The 18,405-nt window shown below is 39.8% G+C and overlaps 1 protein-coding gene across 2 annotated transcripts in view; it reads left to right on the top strand.

The window, feature by feature from the left end:
* Window positions 1–4,239: 4,239 nt before the first annotated feature.
* The window catches only part of RASGRP3 (RAS guanyl releasing protein 3), a 131,505-nt gene continuing 117,339 nt past the window's right edge, over window positions 4,240–18,405 (top strand). The window contains exons 1-3 of one of the 2 annotated variants that reach the window (XM_017870619.1): window positions 4,240–4,453; window positions 11,603–11,707; window positions 16,021–16,144. The gene's annotated coding sequence lies outside the window, so the exon portion shown is untranslated. The remainder of the gene's footprint in view (window positions 4,454–11,602; window positions 11,708–16,020; window positions 16,145–18,405) is intronic. The other variant, XM_017870618.1, reaches the window with a different exon arrangement.

Raw genomic sequence — 18,405 nt, 5'->3', positions numbered from 1 at the left:
GTAACCAACTTACTGCTTGGCTTTTTTTTTTTTTTTTTTTTTTGAGATGGAGCCTTGCTCTGTCGCCCAGGCTAGAGTGCAGTGGTGCTATCACGACTCACTGCAAGCTCTGTCTCCTGGTTTCATGCCATTCTCCTGCCTCATCCTGCCAAGTAGCTGGGACTATAGGTGCCCGCCACCACGTCTGGCTAACTTTTTTGTAGTTTTAGTAGAGATGGGGTTTCACCATGTTAACCAGGATGGTCTCGATCTCCTGACCTTGTGATCTGCCCGCCTCGGCCTCCCAAAGTTCTGGCTTTACAGGCGTGAGCCACCGCGCCCGGCCCTGCTTGGCTTTTTACTCAACTACAGTGACTGCCAAAACGATAAAGTTTAATCGTTGTTGGATAAATCAGTTCCATTGCCCTGTTCTCTCCCCTCCTTTCTTCCCTCCTTCCTTCCAAATACTGCACACAATCCGCCAATAGTTAGGTGTGCGTGCTTTCGGCGCCCATGGCAGTCCCTTTTGCCTTCAGATGGGTGCTGTGAGCTGTCTCTACCATGGTCTGTTTTGTTTCCTGTGTATTTTACTCCCAGTGATGGTTTTGCTTCTTCTTTTCCTCCAAAACTTCACAAACAACCTTAGAGTTGAGTCCAAAGGCATTTCCCAAAGGAACATACAACCAGCAGAAACAGCAAAATGAGAGTCCGTGTTTCAGAATTAGTAGGAAAACTTTTACCATAACACCAATTAGAATTTCCTTTAGTTATTATGACATCAGATTTTAGCTTCAACAAAACTGAACAAGCTCTAGACTTTATTATCGGGGAGTCTCAAGTTGTCTTTTTTGTTATTGTTACACAAAAAACTCGTGCCGTTTTATTTTTAGGTGCATGGCAGAGTGACAGAATACCAATAGAAACCAAAGCCTAGTGCAGGGAAGGCAGTCTGGTTTAGATTTTCCAACTGAACTTTACCAAGGCTGGGCTTCTCTTGGGAGATATTGCATACTGTTTTATTTGTGCCAAGATTTTTGTAATTTGCAAGGTAACTTTAACATTATGTTGACTGAGAATCAGTCTAAATAAACTACTGATGAACACAAATCAACTTAAATTATGGAAAAGCTTTATTTCTATCCTACTAAGTCTTCTAGCTCTTTCAAAGAGTCAGTAACTCTTACATTGTATTTTTAATATGTAGAAGTCCTTCCTAACTTTCAACCACCTTTTCAGTATTCCTGCTGTGATTTAGAGAGCCTTCCTTAACCTGTGTTCTTTTGAGTGGTAATTCTAGCAGTTTTGACTTATTTTCATTAGTATGATGCAACAATTCAAGTCAAAGGAACACCGTTCATAGCCCACAATTTGGTCATTATCTAAAGCTTCTGTACTTTGGGGACAAAGATAAGCTACTATTAAAAATACATACGGGACACACAGGCTCAGATGCATAAGTACATTCATCTTAGTTAAGCAATAATATGCAGACTCTTTTTTGCATTTTCTTGGAGGACTTTTGCTTAGGTTTTCTCTATATCGTATATATTGAAAACTTTTTAGGTGATTTCAGTTTTAAAAACCATATTTTCCTCCACTGACAGAACCAAAATAATTGAAGAATGTCATACATTATCTTTCCTAACAAGGCCTTTGACTTTTTCCCACTATGCCTTTTGGGAGAGTCTGTCATTAATTTTAGATTAAGAATACAGAGCCTTGTTGTTCCCGTAGACATTTGAATGATTCATTTCTAGAGATGGGCAATACGGGGAGTTCTGTGACGTTGTTCTTTTGACAAGTAAAATACTTCCCCACAAAAAAATAGAAGGAATGTTTCCAGAGAACAATGAAAGAAGCCTGGTAAATGTACTTGGAGTTTCTTAGAAGCATTCATTCTTCTCACATGGGAGCGTGGTTTGCTCCCAAAAACATATTACCCCATTGCCAGCCATTTTCTTGCCAAAGTCAACTCATGTACTTTCTAGCTCTTTCAATACACTGCAGCTGTTATATCCTGACCACCACAGACTTCCTTCTTCCTTTCTGCTATTACAAGGAAGTCATTCACCTCTCTTTTTCTTTTTTTTCCTCTCTCTCCCTCTTTTTTTTTTCTCTCTCCCTGCTGTTCTGTCTCTCTCTTTCTCTCGGAAGAAACCTTTTCCTCCACATCTGTACTTAGGGTCTGGACACCTTTACTTTTTCCTTATCAGCTCTGGCTTGAGCTCATTGTTCAACCTATTGCTTCTATTATACGGAGGCCTAGTATGAAACCCAAGCATGGACAATAAATGACTGGGTTTCAAAACAATAATCAAATTGCTAAACAAAAGTAGGGGCTGGGGGCCAGGCGCAGTGGCTCACGCCTATAATTCTAGCACTTGGGGAGGCTGAGGTGGGTGGATCACCTGAGGTCAGGAGTTCAGGACCAACCTGGCCAACATAGTGAAATTCCATGTCCACTAAAAATACAAAAATTAGCCGGGCGTGGTGGCACATGCCTGTAATCCCAGCTACTTGGGAGGCTGAGGCAGGAGAATCGCTTGAACCTGGGAGGCAGAGGTTGGAGTGAGCCAACATCGTGTCACTGCACTTCAGCCTGGGCAACAGAGTAAGACTCTGTCTCAAAAACAAAAAAAAGTTGGGGAGTGGGCTGGGACATTTTATTTCCATTAGAAGCTTCATTTCTTCACTGTTTATTTTGGTTTTGTCTTATTTCAGACAACTTATAATTTTCAGATATACGTGTTGGTAAAATTTGCTTTGAATTTATCTATATGTGTGATGACTATTCACGGTGTGTGAGTGCTATTGTCTCTCTCTTAAATACCATCCTTTTGTTCTTTCTACTGCTTTTGCCTCACATTAGGTAGCTTCTCCAAGTAATTGGGAAATTAGTGTGTCTTCTTAACATTAGATCTAAAAACTCTTCTAGTCATCTAGATGGAGGTCGCCAGCATAAAAAGCACATACATTATTTTCTGATTCTTACATTAAAAAAATCTACTGTCTTAAATTCCTTTTCGAAGGGATATTAATAAACATGCACACAAAGTAATTAGGTAGACCCGTGTTTCTCCTATTTAGTAAGCATCAGAATCACCTGAAGTTAATTACCTGAGCCCCCAGCCCCAGAGATTCTGGTCCAGGGTTACTGATGCTACTGGTTCTTGGACCACTCTTTTTTGTCTTTTTTTCTTTTCTTTTTTTTGAGATGGAGTCTCACTCTGTTGCCAGACTAGAGTGCAGTGGCACCATCTCGGACCACTGCTACCTCCGCCTCCCGTGTTCACGCCATTCTCCTGCCTCAGCCTCCCAAGTAGCTGGGATTGCAGGTGCATGCCCCCACACCCAGCTAATTTTTGTATTTTTAGTAGAGTCGGGGTTTCACCATGTTGGCCAGGATGGTCTTGATCTCTTGACCTCGTGATCTGCCCACCTCAGTCTCCCAAAATGCTGGGATTATAGGCATGAGCCACCGTGCCAGGCCGGTCCTTGGACCACTCTTTAAGTAGGCCCTCCTATGGAGAAATTCCTCGTGCTTCTTCTCAAAGTGTTACCCACGTAAAGAGCAGCTAAAGCAAACACTGGGTGGCTAAAGCAAACACTTACTGTTGACAGACAGTAAGTGTAGAATGACAGAGTAAGGGAGGGAGGTGACAGATAAACAGATGACTGTTAGATAACAAATCAATACATAGACATCGAATAGAATTATATGAAGGACCTTAAGTAATAACAGCTTTAAAAATTCTCTTTAAAATTAATGTTTTTAAAGCATGGCATGCATAGTACAATATCTGAAAGAGCAAAAAATATGTATGTCACAAATTAAAGTGTCCCTTCATTCCAGAGTGACACTCCCACTTTGAAGAATCAACCATATTTAAGTATCTATAGGATATGACAACTTATAGTAAAACTGAGACTACAGGAACTTAAAGAAAACGTTGACTATGGTGCACAGACCAAAGCTGAATTATTTGAGGCCAAATTTTCTTTAGTTTGTTTGTTGGTATTCATTTGAAAGAAACACACATGCACTCATACACCTAAGGCTGCTTTCTGAAATCAAATACATTTCCTGCCTTCTTCTTTCCTCAGTACTCTTACGACCAGCCTATTTATAGCCCAGGAAAGGAAAAAGCTCCACTGGAGGCAGGAAAACTAAGTTCGGAAAGAATAGGAGGAAGTCTGCCTGCCATTTAGCCAAACAACCTTTAATTCATTGAGCTCAAAGCTTAGCAGCTTCAATGTTGTTGTTAGGCGTAAACAGCTTGCAAATTTCAATTTTTTTCCCTCCCCACTTTTGAACTGGATTTGGGCAATGGAGGTGATGACAGCATTTTAGAAGAGAGAACAGGAATTCTAGGTGTTTAGGCACGTTGAAGAGAAACTTGCTAGAGGTGATGAAGTGGAAAGAAAAAGACGATTCACTATAGGGATGAACATTCTTGCAGTTCTGCAAATTAAGGTAAGTGTCATTTAAAAATCTGTCTGTTGTTGTGTCTTAATGCACTTCATGAACTATGGATATTAGCCACAGACAATGGATATGATCTGAGGTCCGATCTTCATGTAACTTTTCAACATGCTTTGCTTATATCTCTGAAGAAATGTAGCCTCAGTTATGACATCTTCAGTTTTTTACAATAAATATTTTAAAACGTTTCTTGACAATGTCTCTATGAACTGTCTTCAGTTTCATTATTATCAGGGGTTTAGATAGTATAAATAATTTCATTGATGATCACCTTTAAAATATATTTTGACATTTGTCTGCTTGTCTGCCCTTTTCAAATTGCTGATTAATAATCCACCTACAATTTCTTTGATCAATAATAGTTTAGAATACCTTTAATAAATAGGCCTTCAAACAGAAATGGACAATTGTATAAAAGTTACATATAAAATTTAAATTTTGCCTAAAATTAAGCGAAGATAAGAAAATTTTAATACAGGTTTTTTCTCTTGAACATTGATTTTTCAGACAATGGAGAATCTTCTAGAACCACAAAAAACAGCACTGAATAGTTTCCAGTGATAGAAAGTGTTCATAGTAGTTATGTAGATTTAAATTATTATTTCCAAACATTCGTTCATTCTGTTTTGAATGCCTTGAAAAATGTCACTGGGTTTGGAAATGGTAAGGTCGAAAGGAAATGGATTAAATCCAAGAACAGTTGATGCTGCCCACAAAAACTTGGAAAGCTTCTAGGGACATTCCAAATTCTTTTAACATTCTTTGCCATTAAACAAGCATATTTGTTTAAATGATGCACCATATTTGCATCCGCTGCTGATAATAACCACATTTGTGTCTTGGAGTAACTTGATTAATGTTACCACAATGACTTAACAAAGGAATACGGTTCTGGTGGATTATTGAAAAGGAAGAACAGAAGGAAATGTGTGGCTGTTATTTCACCCTATCCCTGCTTGAGATTGGGATGTTTAGAATTTGTCCCAAGAAGATAGCAAAGCTGGAAGCCAGAAAAGCAGAGCCAGCCAGAACCGGCACAGGAGGCCAGGACTCGGCTCTGGCTCAGTGTGGATCCCACTGGCCATCTTCTTTCCTGGGAGAATTTAAGGGTTATTTACTGATTAGAAAATTATAATTCCATGGAAACTGTTAGAAAGTATAATATGTTTGAATAGAAAGAGCATGATTTCTTAGTTGAACTTAAGTGGTAAAAATAAAACAGGGAAATGAAATTAATCTGAATAAATGTGATAGATCTGAAGAAACAAATAAACCCTCAGCATTTATTTTCAGGACATTCCAGTGCTGCAGAGTCAGTTCTGAGTCCACTTTAGCTCTTCCACAGAGTGGAATCTAAGGTGACTTAATTAATTGCCACTCCACATGGCTCTAATGACAGCAATGTTGCTTACAGCAATTCTCATTTCTGATCATGTTGAACTTACTTCCCTTAGAGTTTCAAAACAATGTTCACATTTGACACATTCACATGTTTACATTATGAGAATGAAATTGTTTTAATTGTATGTAAGGTTTAAGAAAGATAAAATTATGAGTTAGATGTATCATTCCAAGAATATATTTTTTCATTTGTAAAAGGCTCATTGCTGGTCATTGGTTTCCAGATGACCATAGATTTATAAATGTATTCATGGGCCGGGCATGGTGGCTCATGCCTGTAATCCCAGCACTTTGGGAGACCAGGGCGGGTGGATCACCTGAGGTCGGGAGTTTGAGATCAGCCTGGCTAACATGGTGAAACCCTGTCTCTACTAAATATACAAAATTAGCTGGGCGTGGTGGCACATGCCTATAATCCCTGCTACTTGGGAGGCTGAGGCAGAAGAATCACTTGAACCTGGGAGGTGGAGGCTGCAGTGAGCCGGGGTAGCTCCACTGCACTCTAGCCCGGGCAATGGAGTGACACCTCATCTCCAAATAAACGACAACAAAAAAAAGTATTCATGAAATGCCAGGTATTTAAAATACAGTTCTTGGAATTGCTTAGTAGTTCTACAGATTGTTGTGATGTATCTAGAAGCTGCTGAGAACATTTTAAGTTAGAGTGAGCTAATTTTGAAAAAAATTATCAAGTTTTTAAGCTTTTTTATTAATTACATAGAACTTTATTGCCTTATTTCCAGAAAAACTCCTACAATCACTATGTGTTTACAGTTTACATAGTAGAGCCAACCCTGGCCTTCACATTTAAATACAAGTAAAATCGGGTTACTGAAGGAAGAGACCATGTGAAGCAGCAAGAAATTTAGATGTCACCAAATACAATGTGGAACTTGCGCGATGTGTTGAAGAGGGATGTGGGAGAAGCATGCCAAGGTCTCCTTCTCCTTCTCCTTCGGATGGGAAACTACACCCACCTGCCATCTGGCCTGATGCTGGATGGGGTAGAGGGGTATTGTATGTTGATTCTTGTGTATACAGGCACCTTAAATTCAGACAGTTGGCTTTTGGAGACCTTTGTCCTACTGTCTTATCCTGTATTATAGGTCTACAAGCAGCACCACACCTATTTATTAAGTTTTCTAACTTATAATATCATCTCTATCCTTGATAAACTCCAAGTTAAGTTGGAAAAAGAGAAGTATACAGGACACAAGGCATCTTATATGTGGAGCCAAATGAATGATGTAGATAATGAGTGCCACCTAAGGAAGACCTGATCCAGACAGGCTTCATGGAGGCCTGAGGCTGAGCTGAATCTTGGTGAGCAGGAGGAGATCTGATGGATAGAGGGAGATGAGGGCATCTAAGATAAGAATGGAGCTGTGAGCATGAGCAGAGGCAGGAATGGCCTTCCTGCGCCCAAGGAATAGGGCTGCCAGATGAAATACAGGATGCCCAGTTCAATGTGAATTTCAGATAAACAACAAACACTTTTTTAGTCTTAGTGTGCCCTACTGTACGACTGTGTATGAGACCTAGTGCATTGGACCTACTTATACGAAAGTATTATTTGTTGTTTATTGGAAATTCACACTTAGCTGGGGGCCCTGTATTCTGATTTCCCAAATCTGGCAACTCTTCAAGGGAACTGAGAATCAGCCAGCTTGACAGCAGCAGAGGGAATGAGCCTATGGAGCAGGAAAGAAGTGCCTGGAGGAGGCTGGGTTCAGAAGGTGGTGGGACTTTAATGGTGAACTAAGGAGTCAGGAATTTAAAGACACCTGGGGCCAATGAGAAGTTCTGAAAAGGGAAGTGGCATGCATAAAATCTGCCGGTTGGAGGCAGAACTTGCTGGGGAAGAGATCAGGGCACTGAGGTCTGGGTTCTGATGAAAACAGAGAGAGAGAAGCCCAATGGAGACAAATCTGAGAACAAATTTATGTGTTTTGTAAACTAATTGGGTATGGTTATAGGAGGAGAGAATGTGTTCAAGAGGATGTTATGTTTTATGGCTCCATTCAAAAAAATGGTCAAAGAGACAGCAGCAGGTCAGGGAGTTAGTGAGAGGGATGAGGATTTTGGTTTCAAACATAGGAAATTTGAGGAAATGATGGAATAGTCAGAAATAGTAAGCGAACAGCTGAGAATGGAAAACAGCTTAGGAAGGAGGTAAGAACTGGAAACAAAAATGGCCAACATTTATTGAACACTTACTCTATGTCAAGCCTTTTATCTCCATTATCTCCTTTTGCCTCTGCAGTCATCTATCGGCAGGTTCTATTGCCAGCCACATTTTGTAGTTGAGAAAAGTGAGGTCAGAGAGATTAAGTAACGTGTCCATGATCATTAATGAGAGGCAGATGGAAAATGGAACCACCGTGTGTAGGAGCCAAAGCCCTCACAACTGGGACTCATATACAGAATGTTGAGCCTCTGGCTCTAGATTCACTTTCTCCATCTGCAAAGAGCTAAGGGTACCAATTGCTCACGCTAGAACCCAGTTTTTAGCCAGATTCCAGGTCTTCTATTGTTCCAAACTTTGGTGGCCCTCATAGAATTCTCCATCTTTTGGTTATTCTCTCTGAGAAAATGGAAATCGTTTATACTCAGAGGTTCTCCTTATTTATTAATCTCCTGAATTGTTGTTCCCCTTAGTGGCTCATTTTAAATTTTCCCTTGGTTATCTGGTGAAATAAAGATTATGATGAAGAATCTATAATCTCATATAGTTACCTCTTTGTGTGACATGTGTGGCTAAAACATACTTATTTTACAAAAATCCCTAATACAATTTTATTAAATTTCATCTTGAGGTTGGACAATAGATCTCCAAACCCTCCAAACCTGTGGTTTTTTTTTTTTATTTTTTTCTTTCCTTCAAGACAGGGTCCCCTTCTGTCACCCAGGCTGGAGTGCAGTGGCACAACCTCGGCTTGCTGCAGCCTCCACCTCCAGGGCTCGAGTGATCCTTGTGCCTCAGCCTCGCAAATAACTGGGACTGTAGGAACACACCATTGCACCCACTAATTTTTGTATTTTTTAGTAGAAACAGGGTTTCACCATGTTGCCAAGTTGGTCTTGAACTCCTGACCTCAAGTGATTCGCCTGCCTCGGCCTCCCGAAGTGCTGAGATTACAGGCATGAGCCATGGCACCCAACCTCCAAACTTGTTCTTTAGTGCCTGCTATTTTGTATCCTTTGACCTATGTGTCCCTATTTCCCTCCCCCCCGCCACCCTTAGTGACCACTGTTTCATCACGTATCTCTGTGTTTTAGGGTTTAAAAAATATTCCACATATAAATGAGGTCGTGCAATTTTTAGAAAAAGGTTATGCTGGAGAGAAAACAAGACCAAGGGTGTCAACCTCCTCTCCTTGTCCCTGGCTGCTCTCTAGTGGCAACACCAGATAACAACGTTCAGCCCAGAGACCACAGAGCCAGGCACTAGAAGCAAGTTCCTCAGGAATCCCTAAACAGCATCATCAAGAGTTCGCAAAATCATCTTTGGGCTCTTACATGGGCTGGAGGCTAGTTGTGCTAGAAATTCTGGAAGAAGACTTCGTGAAATTATATATACACCCTTAGAGCTTGTTGGCCTGAAAGGCATTTTGAATAGACTAGTTTTAGATAGGTTTTAGATTTATCTTAAACTTTCTAATCATTAAAAGTATTTCACCTATTTACCATTTTAGGCAGATGCTTTGGCTACCAAAACGTTTTCAATGCACAATACGTCCTTTTTATTAAGATTCTCCTAACCGTTTGATCTAAATAATTTACTTTAAAATACATAAATGTTGAGAAAAAGCAAAAGTCTATCTTTGGGATCTCATTCTTTTTTTTTTTTTTTTTTTTTTTTTTTTGAGACGGGAGTCTCACGATCTGTCACCCAGGCCTGGAGTGCAGTTTGGGGGGCGCGCGAGCGCGACTGCAAGCTCTGCTCGCCGGTTTATGCCATTCTTCTGCCTCAGCCTCCCGAGTAGCTGGGACTACAGGCGCCTGCCACCTCGCCCCGCTAGTGTTTTTGATTTTTTAGTAGAGATGGGGTTTCACCATGTAGCAGGCATGGTCCGATCATCTGACGCTCGTGATCCACCCGTCCGGCCTCCCAAAAGTGCTGGGATTACAGGCTTGGGCCACCGCGCCCGGCCGGGATCTATTCTTAAAAACATCATAAATTCAGACAATAATGAATGTAAAAGACTCTATCTATTCATAACAGATACATTTTGTAACTAACCTAAATACAAAGGGAATTATTAAATGACATTCCACAATATGAAATTTTATACAGCCATTAAATTACATTATAATATTTAATGACATTGGAAACTGTTCATAGTAAATGTCAAGTGAACATTTACACTTACATTCAGTGAATATAAGAAGTCTACAAAATTATATATATAGTGTGATCCCATTTGCTTAAAAAATATATATGTACATATGAAAAAAGAAGTAAGAGCTAAAAAGTCATACACCAACTGTTAACAATAGAAATTTCTTAGCCTGGCCAATATGGTGAAACCCCGTCTCTACCAAAACTACAAAAATTAGCCGGGCGTGGTGGCATATGCCTGTAGTCCCAGCTACTCAGGAGGCTGAGGCAGGAGAATCGCTTGAACCCAGGAGGCGGAGGTTACAGTGAGCCAAGATCGCGCCACTGCACTCCAGCCTGGGTGACAGAGTGAGACTATATCTCAGAAAAAAAAAAAAAGAAATTTCTGGTTGGTGGGGTAATGGTGATTTTTGATTTTCTACTTTGTCTGCAGGATAAATAAGCATGTACTACTTTTATAATCAGGAACAAAACCCAGTATGTTTTCCAAATGTACAGAGCTAAGTCTGTTCTGATTTCTTGCTGTCATGCCTGACAATATGTCTGTACTAATGCAGTGCCATTGATGGCCTCTCATCCAACTAAAGGGCTATATCCTGTTTGTGACAGCGTAATCCATTGTATTGGAAAAGATTATGATGCACTGGCCTGTTCTATGACTTCACTGCATTCATCAGCAACAGGAAACAAAGACATGCACTTTTTTCATAATTGTTTTAGTAATAATTGACAATTGGAGGAAATGAATGGCAGAAAACAATTACGAGCAGACGAGATGGTCAGCAAATCAAACTGGGAAATGCAGGGGAGCCCGTCTCAGCTTTATTCATGCAGCAATTTCAGAACCTTACAAAGATACTATTGTTTTGTTCTCAGTCTACTCCTGAAATCATTATTTTTTTTTCTTTTTTATCAGCAGTTACACAATTCTTTGCTGGCAGCAATGACTTCCAATGTGTTTTTAATTCAGTAATCCGGTAATCCCACAACAGGGATTTGGTGCGGAACTTTTCAAGTTTATTAATATTCAGGGTCAGTGTGAACGCCTCCCTGTGCACATAGCCAGTGAAATGCACAGCGATATTGCTGTGACTTCTCTTGCCTCTGAATAACTGCCTGTTGCCCAGACGTAGAATCTTAAAAGCATTACTTTCCATTGCATTTATAAATAGCAAATTCATGTTTCTATTTTTTAAATTGTCCCTGGTCTTCATTTTAATAGCAATGGGCAGGAGAATAAAACAACAAAAACTCAAAACAAGTGAATTAATGATTCAATATCTAGTTCCCATGCCATGAAATGGGCACAAGTAATAATCCCTTAGATGATAATGAGGGATGTGTTATCACCTAGGAAACAGTTAAGTAAGGTGGTGACATTTATTTCTTTCTCTTAGTGGCCTGTGTTCATAGCTGTCTTGTTGGTTATTACTGAAATTCTTTGGATGGGGAAACTAAACGTGCCTGGGCTGTTACATCACTCCAAGCCATACTCTCCTCTGGTGAGCCTGATGTGAAGAAGCAGCACTCTGACTTCCAGTTTTAAAGACTACTTACTGGTATTATATTGATTATGGAACACCCTACAGCACTGTCCGGTAGAAATACACACCTGTAATCCTAACAATTTGGGTGGCAGAGGCTGGAAGATCACCTGGACCCAGGTAACCAGCCTGGGCAACATAGTGAGATCCTGTCTCTAAAAAAAAAAAAATATCTGGGCATGGTGGTACATGTTAGTAGTCCTAGATATTCAGGAGGCTGAGTTGACAAGATTGTTTGAGCACAGTTGTTCAAGTCCACAGTGAGCTATGATCACACCACCACACTCCAGCCAGGGCAACAAAGTGAGACCCTGTCTCAAAAAAATTTTAAAAATAAAGTAAAATAAAAAATAAAATAGAAATAGAATGTGAGCCACTAATGTGACCTATATAGTTCATTTTACATTTTCTAGTGACCGCATTTTAAAAAATAAAAAGAAACAGATAAAATGAATTTTAATATCATAGTTTAAGGAGTGGGGCATAGTGCCTCACACCTGTAATCCCAGTGCTTTGGGAGGCAAAGGTGGGAGGATTGCTTGAGGTCAGGATTTCAAGAACAGCCTAGGCAGCATGGCAAGACCCTGTCTCTACAAAAAAAATGTAAACATTAGCTGGGCATGGGGGTGCATGCCTGTAGTCCTAGTTACTCAGGGGGCTGAGGTGAGAGGATTGCTTGAGCCCAGAAGTTCGAGGATGCAGTGAACTATGATTGCACGACTGCACTCCAGCATGGGCAACAGAGCAAGACCCTTTCTAAAATAATAATAATAATATAGTTGATTTAACCAAATATATCCAAGATAACATTGCAACATGCACCCAGTATAAAAAACCACTAATAAAACATTTTCTATTCCCTTTTTGTAATAAGTCTTTGAAAGCCAGTGTGTACTTTATGCTTACTGCATGTCTCAGCTCAGACTAGCCTCATTTCAAGTGCTGGATAGCTTCAGGTGCCTAGTGGCTACTGTATAAGACAGTGCAAGTCAAAACAGAAGAGCTATGTTGCTGCCCACAGCTACATAAATAATGTGAAATTTAGACTATGAGATATTGCTACCTTTTCTGTACTCACAGTCATCTCCATTCTGAAACATTGAGCTGAACATTCTGTATCAAGTAAAATTGAATAGTTGAATAGCAAGCCAAGGACTGGCAGTTTTGGAGACCTGGCTTATTAGAATGATTCAGCTCTTCGCTTGAGCTGGGTAACTGTGGATTCTTTAATTGAGAAATAGGGTGATAGAAGTTTTTTAAAAAAATTATCCAAATTTGAAATCTGAATGACGTGGTTGTAAAAGACTTTATCATAATGTTTTCAAGTGAATTTAGGTATAGGAATAGATTTAATTACACCGCCTAAAATTGAGTTCCAGAAACCATTATAGACATTATGCTCCTAATAGTGCCTACAACTTAGTACAAAGAAATAAATCTTTAGCAAAGAAAACACACGCAAGTGCACATGCACACACGCACATACTTCCAACATTGTGACCACTTGCTGATGTCTTTTCTGCATTTTGCATTGTCTTATTTGAAGGATAGGAAGTATGCTATAATAATCTTCTATAACTACTGTGCCTTGGGGACTCTCATGCCAGTCAGCTGGGGTGATAAAAATAGCTTCTGTGTGCTAAATATGGAGATACAAAAATAGAATTGGTGGAAGTGGATAAAATCAGAAGACACTGTAGGTTCTTATGGCCCCACCAGTGGCAGAGACCTGGAAACACAGGTCTCTGAAATCCTGGCAATGAGTTGCAGCCAACTGGAATGATCATATTTTTGGTTCATATCTTATTCCATGAGGATTTGGTTATGAAACTAGAGTTTAACCAGTCAGAAAATTCTGAAATCAAAATAAAAGTTAAAGACATATATAAATAGTGACCACTTATTGCATGGTTTACAAATTGGTAATGGTCCAAAAGTTTGTTTTTAATCATTTTCTTGGCCCTCTGAATTCACTTTACATTTTCCCCATAGAAACAAAGTTATAAATAGTGACTGCATACTGCACCTAAAATGCCACGTATCTACAATGAAATTATTACAATGTATTTATAATGTATTATATTATTTATTTTAAATATGTATGCATTTTAAATTATTCAGTGAAATCTATTAATGTATTATTTCTACATTAATACATTATATCATATATTAATATGCTAATAATTATATCACATTAATATATTAATAATATGTTAATTAACCAAACAGAAAAAGTATATACTGGATCAACAAAACCACCTTATATTCAAAGCAACCAACACTAGTAAAGAATCCAGGAAGTGCCAGGTGCTGCACTAGAGTCAGGGACAAGCATAAGAGATAAATCACATTTATCTTGTTTCTTAATGTTGGAGGAAAAGCAAATTTACAAAAGAAAAATGAGGAAATAGATGGAATTCTTTTTTTTTTAAGGGGACTGCCTTATCCAAGTGACTCTTAAGGTAGAGTCACTTAGGCTTTTATGTCTAATTTTACAGTTAAACTTTGTACTTGCCTTTTCCTGAAGGACAAAGTACGTCTAGCGCTGCTGTTAATGTGTAGCCATACTTTTTTTTGGTTCCCAAATAGGGTAATTTTTTGTTTGTTTGTTTGTTTGTTTGTTTGTTTTGTTTTTGAGACACAGTCTCGCTCTGTCACCCAGGCTGGAGTGCAGTGGCGTGATCTCGGCTCATTGCAAGCTCCGCCTCCCGAGTTCACGTTTCTCCTGCCTCAGCCTCCCGAGTAGCTGGGACTACAGGCGCCTGCCACCACACCCAGCTAATTTTTTGTATTTTTAGTAGAGACGCGGTTTCACTGTGTTGTCCAGGATGGTCTTGATCTCCTGACCTTGTGATCTGCCAGCCTCAGCCTCCTAAAGTGCTGGGATTACAAGCGCGAGCCACCGTGCCTGGCCCAAGTAGGGTAATTTTTTGTGAAAATTTTTTCGTTCCCAAATAGGATGAGATTTTTCTGAAGTAATACTTGGCTGAGAAGTAGAAGAGAGGAAGGTGAAGAGAATGGTTAGAATTAAATATTCAGACACATGAGAATTGTGCATGATTGTCCCATTGGGGAAGACTAGAGGACTGAGCCTCAAGAAATGATCCTCAACAGCCTCTAGGATGGGGAAAAGGAAGGGAGGGAATGTGTGCAGTTAGCCTTCACATACAAATTTCCGAGTCAGTTAAAGAAAAATCTCTTGGTGAGTGCCATTAACTGTTGGATCCTGCAGAGACTACCATTTTAAAAAAATATCAAGAGAAAATGAGGAAGGCGTGGGCCAGGCGTGGTGGCTCATGCCTGTAATCCCAGCACTGTGGGAGGCCAAGGCGGGCAGATCACAAGGTCAGGAGATTGAGACCATCCTGGCTAACAAGGTGAAACCCAGTCTCTACTAAAAATACAGAAAATTAGCCAGGCATTGGTGGCGGGTGCCTGTAGTCCCAGCTACTCGGGAGGCTGAGGCAGGAGAATGGTGTGAACCCGGGAGGCAGAGCTTGCAGTGAGCTGCGCTCCAGCCTGGGCCACAGAGCGAGAGACTACATCTCAAAAAAAAAAAAAAAAAAAAAAAAAAATGAGGAAGAAGTGACTAAGTCAGGCATGAATGGGCCTTCAGGGAAGGTCAAGAAATCTGGGTTGAGTGGTCCCACAGGTTGATTTCACAAAACAGCAAGAGAATCAGGGACCTACAAGTGAGTTGAGATTATGTATGTAGCCCAAGGAACAGGAGGCTGGGCCAGGGGGACAGACTGTTCTGGAACACTATCTTATTTCTTCTGCTGGAAACTGGGGCTGCTTCTCTGGTAATGGAGGCCCTCTGACAAAGACAAAGCATTGGGTGGTTGTGCCACATGCTACTCAAAGAGGTGCCCCACCTTGGAGTGTGCACAATTTTTTTTGTTTTTGAGAGAGAGTTTCACTCAGTCACCCAGGCTGGAGTTCAGTGGCTCAATCTTGGCTCACTGCAACCTCCGCCTCCTGAACTCAAGTCATTCTCCTGCCTCGGCCTCCTGAGCACCTGTGATTACAGGCATGCGCCACCATTCCTGACTAATTTTTTGTATTAGTAGAGATGAGGTTTCACCATATTGGCCTTGAACTCCTGGTATCAAGTCATCCAACTGCCTTGGCCTCCCAAAGTGCTGGGATTATAGGTGTGAGCCACCACACCTGGCCCACATCTGTGTTTTCTAACTGAAACTGTCTCCCCACCTTCTGGTCAATGAATGCATCCTTCCTCAATGTCTTCTCTCAATTTCTTTTGTTTCTAGGATATTTTCTTTTAAAACATCCATATCTCTTCTTTGCCATGGAAACTACACCCAATCTACCCGAACCTGGGGCACCCCTTTGATGACCCATTTGGATTCTCTGATTTCACTGCCAGTATTCTCAGTGAGTATTCTATCACATACCACCTTTATTTTATCACTTCTCTTTCAGATTTTAAACACATAAAATCTGATGGCCTGTTTTCAACCCCACTGAATCTGTGATGTCAGAAACTTTGTAAATGATGAAGTGAACAACATTTTTCTTCTTCCTCCTTTGATGATGAAGCTGTCAACAGTCTTGAGTGCATTTGCTCTCTTCAAAAATGCTACAACATTTATATACTGTAATGCTATATAAATACTTTCTTATGTATTTAATCCCATGTCTGGTGGTGTTTCTTTAATTTATTCAACTACTATTTGCCTCTGTGGTTAATTTTCCAAGAGTTTCTTCTCTCAACAACCTAATTATAAATTCCTTCATGTCTGGGCCTTATTTTGTGCTTTAAAAAAAAAAATCCCTCCATGGTACACTAATGTTCATAGCAGCATTATTTATAATAGCTGAAAGGCAGACACAACCAGGCACAACCCACATGTCTTATCAATGGATGAAGAGATAAACAAAATGTGGCATAGACATGCAATGGGAAATTATTCAGCCACTAAAAGGGATGAAGTTCTCATATGTGCTAAAATATGAACGTACCTTGAAAACCTCAGGCTCAGTGAAATAATCCAGACACAAAAGAGCAAATATTATATGATTCCACTTATGCAAAATATCTACAATATGCAGATTCATAGAAACAGAAAGTAGGTTAGAGGTCACTGGGGGTTGGGGGAGAAGGGAGAATAGAGAGTTATTTCTTTTTTTCTTTTTTTTTGGGATAGAGTCTCACTCTGTCGCCCAGGCTGGAGTGCAGTGGCGCGATCTCGGCTCACTGCAAGTTTCGTCTCCTGGGTTCACACCATTCTCCTGCCTCAGCCTCCTGAGTGTTGGGACTATAGGCACCCGCCACCATGACCAGCTAATTTTTGTGTTTTCAGTAGAGGCAGGATTTCACCTTGTTAACCAGGATGGTCTCAATCTCCTGACCTCGTGATCCACCCGCCTCGACCTCCCAAAGTGCTGGGATTACAGGCGTGAGCCACCGCACCCAGCCAAGAGTTATTTCTTAACAGTTGTAAAGTTTCTGTTTGGTGTGATAAAAGTTTTGTAAATGGTGGTGATGATTGCACAACACTGTGAATGTAATTAATACTACTGAATAGTACACATAAAAATGGTCAAAATAGCAAATTTATGTTATATATTTTTTATTACAATTTTAAAATTAACTATATAATGTAGCAAAACCCAGTGAATTGTATGGTATGTGAATTATGTTTCAATAAACCTATTTTAAAGAAATCCCTCTGGGAACCAGATATAATCTTACATATAATAAACGTTTAAGTAATATTTTGTATCATTTGTTGTAATGAGATTCATTAGGACACAAATTTATATGTGGTAGAGATTAGACATGTTTTTCAAATTATGCATACCAGATATGTGATTACTCTCTGTTTGGGGCTTTAGGTAGGTTTAGACAAAAGCCAAGTGCTGTGCAAGTGTGAATTGAGACCTTAAACCATGTCTTAATCATTTCTACCTCTCCTAGATTACCAGACATAAGATCAGGTGCATGACACACACCAATTTCCTAATCTTAAATTTGGTGAATGAATGAATGAAAGTATTAACAAAACATACAGAGTTACCTTGCATATATATGCATATATGTTTTTTCTCAACCAACCTTTCATCATTACAATTGAGACATTATTTTTTCAGACATCTACTTTTAAGACATAATACATTATACTATGTAGAGAGTATAGAGTATTGTGCAGACATCTAGAAAAAAACATGTTTGATGATATATGACAGAATATTTGATGACATTGGAATATTTAAGAATATTTAGGCCAGGTGCGGTGGCTCACACCTGTAATCCCAGCACTTTGGGAGGCCGAGGGGTCAGATCATGGGGTCAGGAGATCGAGACCATTCTGGCCAACATGGTGAAACCCCATCTCTATTAAAAACACAAAAATTAGCCGGGTGTAGTAGTGCATGCCTGTAGTCCCAGCTGCTGGGGAGGCTGAGATAGGAGAATGGCTTGAACCCAGGAGGCAAAGGTTGCAGTGAGCTGAGGTTACACCACTGCACTCCAGCCTGGTATGATATATAGTAAATAGAAAATGCAAACTTTCTTATATTTGCCCATTATGCATTTTAGTAAAGATAAGAAAGTTATTTTATTACTTATTTCTGTGTAGCAAATCATTCCAAAACTAAGTGCCTTTATTTTATTTTATTTTATTTTATTTTTT

The sequence above is a fragment of the Rhinopithecus bieti genome, unplaced genomic scaffold (assembly GCF_001698545.2).
Source record: "Rhinopithecus bieti isolate Rb0 unplaced genomic scaffold, ASM169854v2 scaffold_5341, whole genome shotgun sequence".
Taxonomy (NCBI): domain Eukaryota; kingdom Metazoa; phylum Chordata; class Mammalia; order Primates; family Cercopithecidae; genus Rhinopithecus; species Rhinopithecus bieti.
This window is presented reverse-complemented; position numbering and strand designations above follow the sequence as displayed.